Below are 18,070 nucleotides of genomic sequence, written 5' to 3'. Positions count from 1 at the left end.
CCTTCCAAAGGGTCCAGGGCAAAAATTCTTCAAACACCTATTTTCCCTTGCAAAATCAAGTGAAACTTGGGTTGGACGTGAGAGGAGAAGTGTTTTCTAGCCTTTTGAGGTGAATGCAACTTGAAATGATGGAGGAATAAGCCTTAATTAAGAAATTCGCTCCTGACCCTTCCAAAGGGTCCAGAGCGAATTTTCTCTAAATCACCTTTTTTCCCAATTTTGTGCCAAGCCAAGTGCTGACTAGGGCGAGTTTTGATGGGAGAGGTACTCAGGAATGACTTTGACTTAGCAATGATTATCAAACTTGAAGGAATTGAGCCAAAAAGTGATTTTCGCTCCTGACCCTTCCAAAGGGTCCAAAGCGAAAATCCCAATTCCACCTATTTTCTTTGCAAGGCAAGGTAAAATTTTGATTTTTATGGCCTAGAGAGGAGGAAGGCAAGGTGTTCTAAGTCTTAGAGGTGATTTGAAGTTGAAAGGATGAGGAAATAACCCTAAAACAAGATTTTCGCTCCTGACCCTTCCAAAGGGTCCAGAGCAAAAATCCTAAAGTTTACATATTCCTTTCAAATTTATGCTAAACCATGCCTAGGCCAAGGTGAAAGATGCCCTTGAGATTGCCCTTGAGTTGATTGTTGTCTCCAGAAATGATGATTTTGGGCTAAAGGAAGAAATTCGCTCCTGACCCTTCAAAAGGGTCCAGGGCGAAAATTCTTCAATCACCTTTTTCTCCTTGCAAAATTAAATCAAACTAGAGTTGGATGAGAGAAGAGAAGTGTTTCCTTGCCTTGTGAGGTGGATTGAAGTTGAAATGATGGAGAAGTGAGCTACAAACAAGAAATTCGCAACGAAAAAAACCTAAAAACACCTTTTTTTTCCAAAACTTGAGTGAAGTCAGGCCTAAACAAGGGTGAGAGATACCATTTGGATTGCCTTGGATAGACTCTTGACCATCAAAGATGCTTATTTTGAGCTCAAATTGGAATTTCACTCCTGACCCTTCCAAATGGTCCAGAGCAAAATTTTGGGTAGGTCCTGTCCCTAGCTAGGTTTTTGAGCGAATTTGACCTTTTAGGCCTTGTGAAGATCAAACCAATGTTGCCAAGCTGGGAAATGAATTCAATGTGAGAGAATCCAGAGCGAAAAAACACTAAAACCATCCTTTTCTCCAAATTTTGTGCTAAGTCAAGCCTAGACTAGGGTGAGAGAAGCTATTTGGAATGCCTTGGAAAGATGTTTTTTGAGCTAAAATGAGAATTTCACTCCTGACCCTTCCAAAGGGTCCAAGGCGAAATTCTTATAGGGCCTGTCCCTGGGGAGAATATTGAGCAAGCTTCATTTTAACATCTTCTTGTTGATGATTTAAGGTAGAAAATGCTATGTTGAAATATATCTATTATGAGTCCTTAATCATCTTTTGGTTTGTCTTGCAGTTAAAAGAAGATCAAGCCAAGACAAGGACGACCTTCTCCAGTCCAACATCAACAAGGACGACCTTCTCCGGTCCAGCATCATCAGGGACGACCTCTTCCAGTCCAGCATTTGAAGGAAAGGTACACCATCCATCCTGCACATCAAAGACAAAGGAAGATAAAGCAAGGGTTCGTTGAAGAAGCCGATAGTTTCAGAAGAGTTAATTAAAGCTAGCTTCGCAACATCATCAAATTGAACATCAGCCAAGTTCCGAGTGTCAGGCAAGGTGGCATCCCAATCATCACTCCTCCATGTTGGGTTGATCCACCTCAGCGTGTCCAGGTTCAATGTACCTGACTCATCAAAGATGACACAAACTTCAATGTACCTACCCCAGCTATCCATTGGTCGAATATTCCAGAGAAGACATGTGTCCAAATAATGCAATTATTTCATTGGCCAGAATTGAGTTTCTTGTAACAAACCCTAATTAGGGTTTTCATTGTAAAATCTCGGCCATTGATCTCAAGTTGATCTGAGCCATCGAATTGTATTGAGGGCACTATATAAGCCCTGGCTCCTCATTTGTAAAGGCTAATAGTTAGTCAGGAGTTAGAAGGTGAATAGTTAGAAATAGTGAATAAGTCAGTTAATAGTATAGCAATTAGAGTAGAATAGAAAGAGAAGGCAAAGATTGTTGCCAAGATGTTGTTGTAAAAGGCTTGTAAAACTTCATTGAAGAAATGGTGAAATCTATGGGTCGATTCAACAATTTGCATGGTCTCTATACTTCTCAGATTTGATTTCATGTTATTAGATGAGTGGAAGAAATGTGTTTGATTGATGGTGAAATTCGTATATCCATACTACTAGCAGTTTGTTGATTACAGACTTGCCTTGTGTAGTCAATTAGAATCATTCAGTTTAAAGCTTAACTTCAATCGTCGCTTCTTCACTGATATGCATCAGCCTGATGGTGTCTATGCTTGTAGCGATGATCTGAACATCATAAAGTTTTCCTCCGAAGATCGCACTAACCTTGTGGAGATGGTCCTAGGATGTCAAAACAAGACTTAGTTAGAATTTCATCAAAGGTCATTCATTGCTAGTGTCAGAATTAGATCCTTTCCTCGCCCTCATCCTTTTTTCTTTTTTTCAAAATCTAGGCTAGTGAAATCTTGTGTTCCAGTAATATTCAAAGCAAATCAAACGTTCAGTCATCAAGTGTAAGTCCACTTGTGATTCCAGCAAAATCACATCATACCACAGAGAGCTTATCCACACATAGAGATCCTACATAACAGAACCTTGGAGTTACTCTGACTGATCCTTCGGCGAGATCTTCAGCAATCGGGAACTTTGTTCAAGAGAGGATAAGGTACCTTTTGTTTACCTCACTGGGTAAACAGGAAGAATACAGAAATCGAACAGCAATGCACAATGCAAATACAAAAGAAGTACCAGAATAAGCTTGCCATTAATGTCAAAAGATGTTCATATTATAATCTGTCGTCAACATCTCATGTCCTCCAACACCCAGAGGTGGTACAATATATGACAGCCGAAGGGGTGCGACACAACCGTCGCGACTCCAACTACCTACCCGTCGGCTAACTAACTGACCGCCGTAACTCATTATTACCGACGACAACATAAACATAACAACATAACATAATGATTATTCCCGACAACATCATCCCCCCCAAGAAAAGAAGTCGACTCCGACGACTTAATACAAAATAGAGATGAACGGCAAGAACTACTGACGCCAGTCGAGCCCGGATCTTATACACTTGCTGCGTCCTCGCCTGAAAACCCTTTTCTACTACCATCTGATGCTCAAGTGCGGATTTCACCAATATTGCTTCCTTTGCCATCACAGTCCTCCTGTGCCTAACCCAAACTTGTCTGCAAAACACGTTTTTCAGTCTCAGCTTCCACCAACTGCTACTCAAATGATACTGTCTCCCTAGCCAATTTGTCCTCGATAGCCACCCGTGCTGCTCTCCTGGGTACGCTGAACTAAGTCTCACACGACTATTGCCTCCAACCTGGTGGTCAGCTCCTCCCGAGCCCTCTGTGCATCCATCACGGCAACCTCACGTCCAGCCGAGACATCCTCCGAGTTCCTCAAAGCGTACCAGTCATGCCTGGAGGTGGCCACAATCCACTGGCACAAATGCTAGGAGACACCTCAAATCCTCCATCACACTTCCCAAAGGCTAAAAACTGAACTGAATAACTCCCTGGTGTCATACAACTGTGCGGACCTGCAATGCCTTCCCTCAAACTCTGTTTGTTCCCAACCTCCAAATCCGTCTCCCTCTACGGCTTATGGCTTCCCCGCCAATGCTTAGCTGCAGGCTTCTTTCTCACAGGACAGACAACCACAACACTTCTCGTGGTCTTCTGTAGCTCAAAATAAACTGGGGGTCTGGCGGCAACGCCCCCAGCGGGGTCGAGGGGCAACGCCCCTCGCGGGGTCTGGGGCAGCGCCCCCGCGGGGTCGAGGGGCAGCGCCCCTCACGGGGTCCTGGGGCAGCGCCCCAGGTGCGCTCCCTGTCGCAGTACAGGGCGGGGTCGAGGGCGCGCATCATTTCTTACAACCTTCAGAACCCCACGAAAGTCCATGGCGCGCATCATTTCTATGATATTTTATGATGTCAAAACCCTTCTTTTCCACTCCGAATTTCCAGTGTCCTGGCTTCAAACTCCAGCGAATCATTTTAAATCTGGTCGTCGTCGTTTTTTTTTTGCACTGTAATGTCTCCGATGGCACCTTGGGCATACAACCTCTCTGTACGGTCAACAACAGCACTGGCACCTCCAATCGTGCGGCTGCTTGGTCTACCTGTGGCGATCGTTTTGCCCTTACGTGGCTGTGTGGCTCTTTTTTTTTTTCTTTTTCCTTTTGCTACTGCTGCGCGTAACCCTTGCTGTGTGCGTGTTGATTGGGTCGTGCGGTGCGTGGTCGGGCTGTGCGGTGTGCGGTGTCTTTCTTGTTGCGCGGGGTTGTGCGGCGTCTTATCCTTGCGCGGCCTTCGGTGGCTCCCACCGCACGGTGGTGCCAACGTCAGTGGTTCCACCGCACGGTGGTGTCACTGTCGGTGGTTTCACCGCATGGTGGTGATTCCACCGCACGGTGGTGTCACCGTCGGTGGTGGTTCCACCGCACGGTGGTGCCACCGTCGGTGGTTCCACCGCACGGTGGTCCCACCGTACGGTGGCCATTTTCCTCTCTCTTTTCTTTTTTTTTTGACCGTACGGTCGCCTGTCATACGACCGTACTTTTTTCTTCTTTTTTTTTCCCTCATCTCCTAATTTAGATGTCTTAGAGAGTCGTCTGCTCGGGTCCCGTGTCTTTGGGAATGCCCTTCATCCTTCTCGGTTTTCCTCGCTCGAGAGTCTCCTGTTTTGGTCCTATACCTGGCGAGTCGCCTGCCCGGCCTCTCGAGTCCCCTTCCATCCCCTCGGGTCCCCCTCCGGACTCCCGGGTGTCCTTCCGGCCTCTCGGGTCCCCTACGCGCTTCTTGTGGTAGGGTTTCAATTTGAACCTATTGGTGGCAAGTTTATTTTCCATGGCCATCCGAAGATCTGGAACCACAAATTCTATAGGGACCATGGTCTCCTTCCCGTACATAAGAAGAAGAAGGATAATAAAGATTTTGAAGGCTACGGCCTTCCACACAGGGTTCCAATCATTGCCGACACTCTTCGGATTATTTACGTTGCCAGGGTTTGGGGCGTCTCCCTTCCAATATTCTCTGTATTCCGGCAGGTATACCTCTGTTGGTTGCTCTAGTTCCTCTACTTCTAGCCTATAGCTTTGGAACATTTCGTAATCCCCCATTTGCTAGTGGAAGAGCCCGTTAAGTGAGCATACCTCATCTTCAGAACATCCCTCCAATTCGAGCACCCCTTCACTGTTCGGCTCCATCGCGTTCTTGCCCTTGCTTTCATCGGGACCCCCTTCCCCTTTATTAGAGTCCTCCGAGTCCGAGTCGGAAGAGGCGAGCTCTTCGCCGACATCTTGGGTGTGTAGGTCAATGGTATATTTCCGCCCTCCCTTCTCCATGGAAAGTGTATTTTTCTTCCAGTTGTGGTTTACCCTCGCGTTGATCAACCACGCTCTCCCCAGGATGGTGTCATAGCCTTTCTTCTTCGAGGGAATAACCACAAAATCTAACAAGAATGGTTGCGTAACAATTGTCACTTGCTGGGCCATCAACAGGCCGAGTGGCTTAATGCCGTGTTGGTCCGCTCCCACCAGGTTGAATGTGGGTGGCCACAAGGTGGGCTTCCCCAGCCGCTTCCATGTTTCTTCTGGTAGTACATTCACCCCAGATCCACCGTCCACAATGGTGTCCTTCAGAATGGTCCCACGGATACCCATTTCTACCACAGCTGCGTGTCTACCACTGCTCACGGCTAGTAACATCGGGTTAGTCGAAGTGCTGACGGAAACCTCCACCTGTGGTGTACTCTTCGTAGCGGTGGCGGGAACCCCTACCTGTGGTGCACTCGACGATGCGGTGCTTTGCACATTGGTGAGGATGGCAGTCCTCAATTGTGGCATAGAGTCTAGAAGGTCTTTTACCTTTATCGACACCTCCATCTGCAATATTTGCCCAATGATGTTATTTTCCGCTTCCGTACGGAATGATGTACTCGCCACCTCGTTGTCCCGTCGTTCGGTCATCATCTCACGTTCAATATTGGCCTTTGCCTCCCGTAATCTCTCCTTCTCCGTACGGGGGTCGGGATAAGTGGCTTTTTTCGTCTGGGCGCGGGTGATCGCCAGTACTTCTTTCTCACCAGTCTTCTCAGCCTTCTCAATGTTGAGGAGATTAACCCCTGCCTGCGGGCAATTTGCGTCCTCATGGTTGCCTGGCCCACACCAACGGCAGAGGTGCTGAGGGGTGGCTTCCTTTGTGCAATCACGGGCGAAGTGCCCCCATTGATTACAGACCCTACATTGGATAATTGGCCGGCCCTTGGCGTCATACTAGATACAGCTTCCATTATTGTTATTGTTGCTATTCCTTCTGCCGCCGCGTCTGTTGTCCTGATATCCTCCAAATGATGTCGTTGTGTTAGTATGTTGGCCGGTACCCGTTGGTGCGGATGTTGTGGCCTGCTCCGTGAACAGCACCTGGTTCATTTGCACACTTCGGGTTTTCATGTTGTATGGGCACTCCCTGGTGGAGTGTCCCATCACTTGGCAAATCTCGCAGAATGCCTTCTTTTGGCAAGTACCCTTTGTGTGACCTTCCTCTTTGCACTCAGTGCACCATATGTCCCCTTCGTTCCGACCAGTGTTTCTCATTATTTTGAATTCCTTTCTCATTCGCTCCATGTCTTTCTGGAGCGCTTGCACCCGTTTGCCAGCCTCGTCATCGCTGCTGCTTTCCTGTGACGAGTCATCATCCTCGGATGAGGATTTATTACTTTTCTTCTTCTTTGATGTTTTGTGTTCGCTCTCCAAGTCCATCGCCCTATTATAAGCGTCGTCATATGACGTCAGGGGTACAATTTTCATCTTCCTCCGTAGGGAGGATTTCAACCCTTCAACGAACCATCGTTTCTTCAATCCATCTGCGGGTTGGCTTTCCATTTTACCCAAGAGTTCTTTCAGCCTCCGATTGTATGCCCGTACTGTCTCCCTGGTACCTTGTTTGGTACTGTATATCTCCGTTACAATTTCATTGTCATCACGGAGCAGCCGAAACTCCCCCTTGAATTCCTTCTGTAGATTGGCCCACGTGGCCACTTTTTGCTTATCCACATCGGAGTACCAATCTATGGCAACTCCTCGTAACGTGGCTGGGAATTGTTGTACCCAGTCATCCTGGTTTGTTACTCCGTTGGCGGACCAAATGGTTTCACATGTACGGCAGTGCCGTAAGGGGTCTTCCTTGCCCTCCCCTGTGAACTTTGGCAATTTTTGTTTACTCGCCATCCCACCGCTGGGTCTCGCTCCTCTAATTCCTTATGTGCTTGTACCTGGCGATCCTCCGCCTCCTACAACTGAACCTCCACTCGTGGGTCCTCCGGAAAAAGTTGCTGACACCGAACCAAACAGATTGCCTCCCGTACGGTACCCTTGTGCTCCCTCGGCACCTTCGGCCGTACCGTCACCTTCCGGTGTCTCCCTCCAGTTGTCCTCCGAAATGGACAAATTCTTTAGCAAGTCTCTAGTAGCGTCGATTAGGTTTAGATTTTGCCTTGTTTGTTCCACCAACTCTTCGCAGTTTCGTACCCTACGGTGGTATTCTGGCGAACTATAGAGTTCTCCTTCTGCACCCTCCGTGACTCCTTCTGGCAGCCCTACAACAGTGTAGACAGTGTAGTTCTCTCCGTCTATCTCTGCCTCCGCAACCTCCGTGACACCTCCTGGGTTCCCTTCGGGCAACCCCTCGGCCGGTCGTCCCTCGGCAAGCTGCCTTAGCCTACGCCTTCGTTCTATCTGCTATCTAAGATTCAACGCAGTTTGTGCCACTTCCCATTCGTCACCCTGTATCTTTTTATTTTTGTCCTTATTTAGTCTATTGGGCATAAGTCACTTCCATACATAGCAAACACATGCCATGTACACAAAAAAACAGGTTCAATTTCCCCTTCGCCTCTTGCCATCACGATCTGCGTCCCACGACGATTGTTCCCTTTGCGTGTCGTCGGCCTCCGGGTTTACTTCACCAACGAGTGGGCCCATTGTGTCTATGCGCCATCCGTGTCTTCCGTTCCCGAGTTCGTCCCCGGCAGCAGCGCCAAATGTTTACCTCACTGGGTAAACAGGAAGAATACAGAAATCGAACAGCAATGCACAATGCAAATACAAAAGAAGTACCAGAATAAGCTTGCCATTAATGTCAAAAGATGTTCATATTATAATCTGTCGTCAACATTTCATGTCCTCCAACACCCGGAGGTGGTACAATATATGACAGCCGAAGGGGTGCGACACAACCGTTGCGACTCCAACTACCTACCCGTCGGCTAACTAACTGACCGCCGTAACTCATTATTACCGACGACAACATAAACATAACAACATAACATAATGATTATTCCCGACAACACCTTTAGGTATTTTATTCTGTGTTTGGTCGTGTACAAAAGACACATCAACAAGGACAAAATCCATAGGTGGATTTCCCTTAGGAAATCTGCCTCTAGGTCAAGGTTCCCTTTCAATCCTTACATAAGTTGAGTTTCCCTTTTCAAGATCTGGAATTGAGACAATGATTGTTCAGAAATCCATGTTATCCATGTTTGGAGTATCAAAATCCAAAATTGGAATGTGGAAATCCTTGTCTAAATTGAAAGATCCAAGACAACCTTCAACAATGAGAAATGAGGTGAGATCATAAAAATTTGATTGATGCAGCATGGAGTTGAAATTGTGAAAGAACAATTGTCAAGAAAGAAATTGAATTTGAAAATTGTGAAAGGAAAATTCCTAAGTTGAAAGATGAAATTTCAAGGAAAGTCCCAGGAAAAACATGGAAAATCGTGAAATATGAAAGGAAATTCCACTTCCAAGTCGCGGAATGCATGAAATTTCTTGTCATACATGAAAAAGCGCTCAAGATTTCCTCTCCATGGTGAATTTCCGCCCAAGATTTCCTCTCCTACATGAAAATGTGCTCAAGATTCTCTCCATGGTGAATTTCTGCCCAAGATTTCCTCTCCTACATGAAAATGTGCTCAAGATTTCCTTCAAGGCATCAGGATTTCCACTTCTAGGTGAATTTGCGCCCAAAATTTACTTTTTCAAGATGGAATTGCACTCAACATTGCAAGGCAATATGGAAATTACGCCTTAAATTGCAATATCAAGGTGAAATTGCACCCAGCAATGTTAAACAATAGGTAATTTGTGCCCAGCATTGTAAGACAACCCCTAATTTGTGCTGGAAATTGCAAGACACCCCCTGATTTGTGCCCAGCACTGCAGAGCAGATCTGATTTCTGCTCAGGAGTGCAGAGCAGATCTGATTTTCAAATTGGGAATGCATGGTAATTTTGAAATCCCGCCATACATATATGTATGCATGAGAAAGGGATGCAAAATGTCAATAAAGGCCGACCAGGGTTAAAAAACAATAAAATTTTCTCCAGACGTGTAAGGGAATGCAACAATTAAGGGCCAACCTTGATTTAAAAAGGATAAAAGGCCTCAAAACAAGTAAAACAAGAGGCAAGGTCGGCTGGAGAATGGAATGAAACGTGTGAGAAAACAACTTCAAAACAAAGAAATTCATAAGCATAGCCAACCTTCTCCCTTTGACAAGTGTGAAATGATAGCATGAAGCTGTATAAAGGAAGAAATTACTTTTCATTTTGCAATGCAATTCAAACTAACTTAAGGGACAGAGCAAGAGCAGAATAAGGTGTGACCTACAGCAGTCAAAGAGAATTTGAATTCAAATGAATCAAGTGCAAGGTTAATTCTCCCACAAGTTAAGAGAGTGTTGATGACAAAAATCGCAAGGAGATAAGTGTTTGAAGAGAATAAAAAAGCAATATACCCAGTCTTGATGAGTTTTATTCACAGAATCAGACATTTTCAGACCTGAACAAGAGTAATTTCCAGAATTCTCAAGCAATTTCCAGTAGGAGGAAAATTGGGAAGGAAATCCAAGTTAATCCCTTGCAGACCTGGATAAGTTTCTCATCATTTTATCCATTTCCAGATCTGAAACGTGGAAACCAGACTTAGAACATCAACATTTCTAGACTTAAAAGTGTCATTTCCAGATTCGAAAGGGTTTTGAAAAACATGATTTGTGAAGTGTTGATGTTATTTCATTCATTTCATAATGTTATGAAGAAAGAATTCATGGGTATGCACAAAAATGTTATGGAGACAACCAAATTTACCAAAGAATTAAAACAAAAAGGAATCAAACCCTCATAAATAAATTGAAGGTTATGTAAATTTGGCTGTTTCCATAACCTCTATTTTCAGCTAGCCGCTCCATTTTGGGAAGAAGGGCATCAAACCATTGGGTGTATTTAGGGTTTAGCAATTATTGGAGCTGATTTCTACATTTCTATCGGCTGGAAATTTATATCAGACTTATGGGATCATGTTAATGGTATGTACATCGCTCTGTTGAGCAAAAGAAAGTTTCTTTGATTGCCTTCTTATATGTTATGCATTGTGCTAGTTAATATCAGCAATTTCTTTCATATAACATTCAAGAATCTTGCATAAAACATCAAAAACCAATCAAAAACAAGAAAAACCAGTCAAACCCCTTCCAAATATACGCTGGCCAAAGACTTATCAGTAACAAACAATTGCACATAACCTCAAATTTTGGGTCAGTTTTGGGGAGAATTGGATTGGGGATCTTTTAGACTAGTCCCCATGGGATGCATGCAATAGCCTGCAAACCACGTGCATCGAGTAAGCCCAAGCCTCGAAGATCCAAAACCTAATTTTTGAAGTCAACTTTTTAGTGCATAGGGGTGTGCTGATACACAAAAAGACCAATAAGGAAATCAAGTTCAAATTTGTAGTGTATAGGGCCATAGGCGTGCCTATAAAACAAAGGTCTATGAATGAGAAATATAGATTAGATTTCAAAATCAAGGCATGAATCACATCATTAAGGTGCACACCATGTATCATTGTGGGTTTTCAAAACTTCAAAAAATAGTTATATAGAAACTATAAGTACCCAAAATCATATAGGCCAAGATTGAAACTAGTGATGACTTGGCTGTCCAATTGTAATGTCCCCTTTTTGTGGCCTTTCCAATATCCTAAGGAGCTCCAACTTTCTTGGAGAGTGCCATCCTTGTCAAAATGGTATTCAATTAATGGTATCGTGTTCAGGGGATCAAGGTGACAAAAACCCACCCAGCCAATCCTTGATGGATTCATTTAGAATTCACAAGTGTACAAATCGATGCAAATTTGAAAGAGATTGTGTGAGAAAGGTACATTATTTTCGTCCAATTTGAGTTTTCTCCTTAGATTATTGATATTTGCAGGCAAATAATATTGTAAGGAAAATATTTTTGATTTATACTAGTCCTTTTATTTTCCCTTGGATGCCATTTTGTGGGGTTTGAATATTTAATTTGCTGACTGTCATTATTTGGAGATTATGTGCAAAGTAAAATGTTGGCCACTTCGTAGTTAGCCACTAAATGGAATGCAACAATTTAGGGTGAGTTTATACCACTTTGGGAAGTCTCCAGCAGAGAACTTCATAGATATACAACATAGAACAGATTTCTGAAAAAGGAGTTTCATCACAGCAATTCACTTTAGTTGGGAGCTTCATTTCAACGTTATCTACCAATAATTGCAGCTACACTCCTTAAGGTCAGAGGTTGTTTCAGTTTTATTGCAGACTAATCGGTGGCTGTAATATAAATTTTATTATCAACAATCATTGTTAATAAATGCCAAATTAAAGCTGCCAACTATCTTTAATGGTCCTAAGTGGTGTTCAATCTAGACTCAGTCTAGCATCCTTGGTATCCATTATTGCAATTGTAATTGGTATCATTCGGAGCTTAGAGAAAGAAATGTTCGCATATCTGTGATTATAATTTTTGGAACAAGTTATTCATTTTCTATTGTTTCCAACACTCTTGTATATTTGCCAACTGTTTGACAAATTCCTTAGCTATTCTATGATTGTTGGGATGGGTTTATGTTGTCATGATCCAGAATTTCAGATACAACTGTTCTAAGTGATTATAATCAAGAGTTCTTCATAATAGCTTGTATGCAATGTGTTTCACGAAATGTTTACAAGGTAAAATCAGCAATATTGCAAGTCTGGAACAAAGATTCTTGGTCAGGATCTTGCACAAATGCACAACCCACGTGTAATGTCCCTAACTTCGTCTTAGGCATTTAGGGAAGTGTCATTAGCCTATTTTATTCCTGTAGGCTAATTTGAAGAATTAAATAAGGTAATATTTTTAGTTAATTAAATTGAGTTACATTAAGTTAAGTTAAAAAGCAGAAGTAAAATAAAGTCATTTTATGAGGTGATTATTTAAGTAAAGGTGAAGTTTGAATTATAACTTCTCGGAGAAGTTATAAAAGAAGAATGAAGGAGCTCATTTGTCATCTTGGACACTTTTATTACTCTTCTTGCAAAGTTTGGACTCAAACCCTAGGTTGAAAACTCTAGAGGTATTTGGCTTCGAAGATGCCACATTTCTTCCTAGTCAAATCCATGGCGGATTCACATAGGATTCAGAATTGTGCTTGACAGGGGAACAAAAGGATTTTTATGTAGTTGCCGGCATCAATTTGTTCCAGCTACGAATTTATTGCAAATAATAAATTTGTATATGCAATGGGTGCGGGTGGAGAAGAGACCAAAAATATAGTGTTGTATGTACTGTGAGCCTGTGAGGAAGAATAAATTGTAAATATTAGATTTATCACAGCCTTTCATAAGTTTTCTGTATTATTTGAAGACTTTATTGGGCTGTACATTTCACATATTACAAACGGTTGATGCATGTATTAAAACCTTTAAGGCTTCCAAAACCTTGCCGTAGCTTTTATTTGACTCTATCGAAGTTGGCGCGGCATATGAAGGAGATATCATAGCTTGTTATTTGCTGTTATAATATATTCTAAACTGTCGTACACTTCCTGAAGGGGCTGTACCTTCCAATGAAGCTGCCATACCATTTCAAAGCATATATGGTTAATGTTTGAAATATTTGGAAGTTTTCCAGAAAAAAAAAGTCAGCCACATTTTAATAAATATTGAGCAATATTTAATACTATACTACTGTATGTGTATTTCTGTGCAATATTATTCTAGACAGCTATACGAAGTATTATATAAAATTTCTCTGTTATAATATTTATGCAATAATTTGTGTTAAAATAAAGTTGTAAACTATATGTGAGGATTGGAAAGTGGATGTTATGAATTTTATTTAACTTATCTATTTAAAAAAATGGAAATAAAACACCAGAACAGCTGAAATGTAACTGTTTAACGAAATGGCTATGCACCAAACATGATAAAAATTGCAAAAACTAATTTAAGAATTTGGTCCGGCTTATTACACCACATGGCATGAAATATATCTCTTAGCATTTTCAATTTTATGTCAATCTTTATGTGCATCTAGTATCCTTACTAGCCTCCTTTCCACCTTTTCCATCCTTTGGCTTGGCTTCCAAGTCTTCACGCCCTCCCGAAAACCTTTTTCAAACCTCAGAGGTCTGCCCAATAGGGTTAAAGTCAGATCATAACCCTATTTACCTAAAACTGGCCATTCACATAAGCATACAGCAGGAAGAAAAAACATTCTTTAAACAAAAGAAAGCATCCTCATAGGGGAGAATCCTCATGACTCAAGAGAATCAGAAACTCTTCAAGGCTGCCCTCAAATGGTCTATTAAGGAATCAGAAAATATCTCAGATCATCTTGTGAGCAAGGATATGCTGATCACCTTGATTCACAAAGCTTTAGTCGAGTGTAAGAGAGCTAGACCCAAAAGACAAGCGAAAAACACTTTTCCAGCTAATCCTTGGTTTGATGGCGAGTGCAAGTTAGCAAAAAGAAATCTGCGAGAAGGCAAGATGAACAAGGAAAGTAAAAAAGAGTACGAAAGATTGCTAAGGTGTAAAAAAGAAAAGTATGTGAATATAAGAAGGGTGGAACTGATCACTCTTGGAAAACAAAACCCCAAAAGGTTCTAGAAAGAGCTGCAACAAAAGAGAAAACAAATAAAGAACAGTATCACAGGATGCCAATGGCTTGAATATGCAAAGTTGTTATATGAGCGTGACCAAGATAAATAGGAACCCTCGGTAATCAATGTCAATTCTGAACTCTTTAGCATTGAAGATATCAAACAGGGCATAAGAAGGCTTGCGGGAGGAAAGGCACAAGACATAGATGGGCTACAAGCAGAATACCTAAAGTGGGGCATTGAAGCCCTTGCACCTCATATCAAACACAAATTAAAAATGTAACTCAAGAGAGTTTCCCAGAAAATTGGACAACCAGCGTTGTGATCCCTCTTCACAAAAGCGGAGATTGAAACAATCCATCAAATTACGACTCTATTATGATCAACCCACTTCTTCGGAAGTTGTTTGGAAGCATGATTGAACACAGGATTAGCAGCTGGGCAGAAATTAGAGGGAAAAGAGCCAAGGGTCAGGCGGGTTTTAGATCAAAACACTCTACTATAGACCATGGTGTTACACTTAGGTTTTTGGTTGAAAAAATTTGGAATACTCAAGGGGGCGAGGCTTTTTGCTGCTTTGTAGACTTTAGAAAAGCCTTTAATACAGTTCCATGGGATAAACTATGGCATAGGATGGAGGAATTGGGAGTTCCAAATGGGCTTAGGGCTGCTGTCCATAGGCTTTATGAGCAGGTCAGGGCTAAAATCAGAACCTTAGAGGGAATGTCAAAGTGTTTTGGCAGTTATATTGGTGTCAAACAAGGTTGCCCTCTTTCTCCAACACTGTTTGGGTTATATATTGATAAGCTAGAAGAGTGGCTAAACAATAATAGCAGCGAAGGAGTCCAGTTGGCTAATTATGTAATAAAGCTACTTCTATATGCGGATGATCTCATCCTAATAGCTAAATCTGCAAAGGGTTTGAGAGAACACTTGAAGACGCTTGAAGTCTTTTGCCAGGAAGTCGGGATGCATGTGAATATTAGCAAGACCAAAGTTATGATCTTCTCTTTGAGAAGAAATAAAAAGATACAAGACAATTTTCTTTTTGAAGGCAACCCGCTGGAAGTAGTGAACGACTATGAATATCTTGGACTCGATTTTCACTACAAACTTGATTGGAAAACTTGTAGAGCAAAAAGAATTCAAGGTGGATGGAAGGCATTGTATGTGCTACAAAATAGATGTAGAAATGCTGAACTTTGGGATCGGAAAAGCAAGAGAATGCTTTTTGGTTTGCTGGTCACTCCAGTAATTCTATACGGATGTGAAATTTGGGGCAGCAATATGTCAAATATGGAGACAATTGGAAAGAATCCAAAAACACCTAATCATAAGTACTTTCAAAATTAAAACTATTGTTCCATATGAGATTCTTTTGGCTGAAACTGGTACCTATCCCCTGGAAGCTTTAGCGATGGTTCGTTTAGTAAACTATCTAAAGAAGATTCAAAATATGGAAAATCATCGTTGGCCTAAGCTGATTATGGGGGAAAGCCTAGATAGAAGGAAGAACACATGGATGAGACAAAATGACAATTGAATGAGCAAATGGGACATTAGTATACAAGAATGTCCAAACACCAATGAAGAAATAAAAAAATTTGTGAAGGAAAAGTTCACGAGCAGCTTATGGACAAAACAAGTTGGACGTAAAAAAGCCTATTATATCACAAAATTTAACCCCACAGGAGATCATGAAGAAAAATCCTAGATAGGAGCAAATATTAAATGGAAAGCAAAAATGCTAATGGCTCAATTAAGAACCAGCTCTCATCACTTGAGGTGTGAAACAGGTACATGAATGATGCCTAAAGAAGAGTGGCAAAAGAGGATATGCTTATTTTGCAACACAGAAGCAGTAGAGACAGATCGACATTTTGTTCTAGAATGCTCGGCTCATAGTGACATCCGAGTCATTTATGAAGACATTTTGAAAACAAACAATTTAAACACTTTGTTTGAAGAGACAAAACTCAAAAAAACAGTGACTGTTGATAAAAATTCACTGCAGAAGAGCAGTTCTTGAAAAGAAGTTACAGGCAGATTAGGATCGTGGTGCCCTGACTTTGTGGGGTGTGTGCTGTCCGTGGGTCCCATAGGATGCTTTGGCCTCGTGGACGTTATTAAAATCCTTCATTTCATTTCATTTCAACCTTCAGTTGTAGGGTCGCCTAGACAACTTGGTTTAAGTTGTAAGGTCACCCAAGTAACATACCCTAGCAAAAGGGATGACCCAAACCCTCAAAAGAAGCAACCTTGTCGTGTTTGGAGGACATGTTATTTCTTCAATTCCAATCGTTTTTCCACCTCTTGCTTTTGATTGTGAGTTGATTCGATTCTAACTGTACCACTTCTCCCCCTAACTGAATCTCCTCTCCTCTTAACTCATAATCACCTCTTTTCTTATCTCTCAATCATCTCCCCAAGGATCGTTAAGCTTCTACACCTATTTATACTCCTCTCGCCATTGACATCCACGAGGTTGTTTTCTACATTCTTGGCTACTTCTTTCCAAAAAGCTCTCATTCCCCTCTCTCTCTGTCAATGGGATTGTGAATCACCTTTCGAAGTCTTAGGCTATCCTTAGCAATCCCCACGCATTATCCATGCTCAGTATAGGGCATTCATGCTTTTTCCTAACTTTTTACTCATAAGCTTCAAATCTTCTCATTACCTTACAAGTTAAAAGTAATCATTCAATTTTTCCAAATCTCTAGTTCTTCCTTGTCTTCCCACTTCCATCAAAGAGAAGTACCCTATTGTTGGAGACGCAGACACTGGAGCTAGATGTAAGAACCCCTTTGCAAGATTACGTTTAAATTTTACTTTTAACTTCCAGTTCAGTATGAAACATTTTGTTAAACAGTTAAACGAGTTCTCAGTACAGAAAATTTACTGTTTGCTAAAGATTCGAAAATAATGCATAGGAATTTAAACACACACAGCAATATTGAAGGGTGCTTCTTTCATATATTGGAGATGTTATGCAACAGCAGATTGATTACACAAATATCATCAACATTTCTGTTTTTTCATATATTAAGTATGCTCTGATTCAAACTTGAAATAGCTCCAACGTATATCAGATTGTTCAAACCATACCAATAACGTTTAATGCTTCAATTGGTTTTTGGTAAAGCAATTGCCGAGAAGGTTACCTGTTATCACTGTGACATCATTCTATGAGAGAATATATGAAATCGGCCTGTAGAACAGTGCGCCCCTCCAATAAATCCCGACGCCAGCCAAGAATTAAATAATGAAAATGCTCGATTCTTCAAAAGAACTCCAGCAAACAATTAAATCGATTCTTCCTTAAGTTAGTCAATAATGTTAACGTCATTTAGAACGTTATCATTAAATCAAATGTCTTTCAGCATCAAGTAAATTTATAGTGTAATTTAATCAAATTGTTTTTGTTTGTTTTTTTTGTTGTAGCTAGCCTCATGGAGCAATGATACATGCCATCCATCCTCCCAATAAACATTGACATCTCTTTTTTTATTTTGCATTCTTTTTTAAAACTTTTTATTTAACAAATTGGTCAACGAGAAGCTGCATAATTCTTCCATCTAGGAAAGATCACTTTTATCAAAAATGGTGACTTCAGGGTTTCTATCCTAACCAAATTTAAGAAATTCTTTAGAAATATTAATTGTAAGAAAATATAAATCATTCCATACTTTAACCAATCTCGAGAACAATAATATAATATGTCTTTTTTTAAGTTTATTCAATTTTATATGATTTTGATTAAGTTAAATCTAAATCACTTATTAATTAATTATTTAATATTTTTTTTAATTTTTAAATTAAAAAATATATATTGAATAATTAGTTTAATTTCTCTTTTATGTATTTATATTTAGAGGAAAATGGAACATTACACTAGACCACTTGAGGACAAACTTCAAATCTTTAGACAAATTTCTTATATAAAAAGCTTTCTTTTCTTTA

General features: G+C 41.2%; 1 protein-coding gene across 5 annotated transcripts in view; it reads right to left on the bottom strand.

The window, feature by feature from the left end:
- Nucleotides 1-17,504, bottom strand: part of LOC131055371 (methionine aminopeptidase 1D, chloroplastic/mitochondrial) — a 195,909-nt gene extending 178,405 nt beyond the window's left edge. For 2 of the 5 annotated variants that reach the window (XR_009108338.2, XR_009108337.2), the window contains exon 1: nt 17,272-17,503. The gene's annotated coding sequence lies outside the window, so the exon portion shown is untranslated. Of the gene's footprint in view, nt 1-17,271 lie in introns of all 5 variants that reach the window. The other 3 variants (XM_057989822.2, XM_057989824.2, XM_057989823.2) reach the window with 2 other exon arrangements.
- Between the last annotated feature and the right edge of the window lie 566 nt (nt 17,505-18,070).

The sequence above is a fragment of the Cryptomeria japonica genome, chromosome 1 (assembly GCF_030272615.1).
Source record: "Cryptomeria japonica chromosome 1, Sugi_1.0, whole genome shotgun sequence".
In the NCBI taxonomy this organism is placed as follows: domain Eukaryota; kingdom Viridiplantae; phylum Streptophyta; class Pinopsida; order Cupressales; family Cupressaceae; genus Cryptomeria; species Cryptomeria japonica.
Note: the sequence above shows the minus strand (reverse complement) of the source record. Positions and strands in the feature narration are given on the sequence as shown.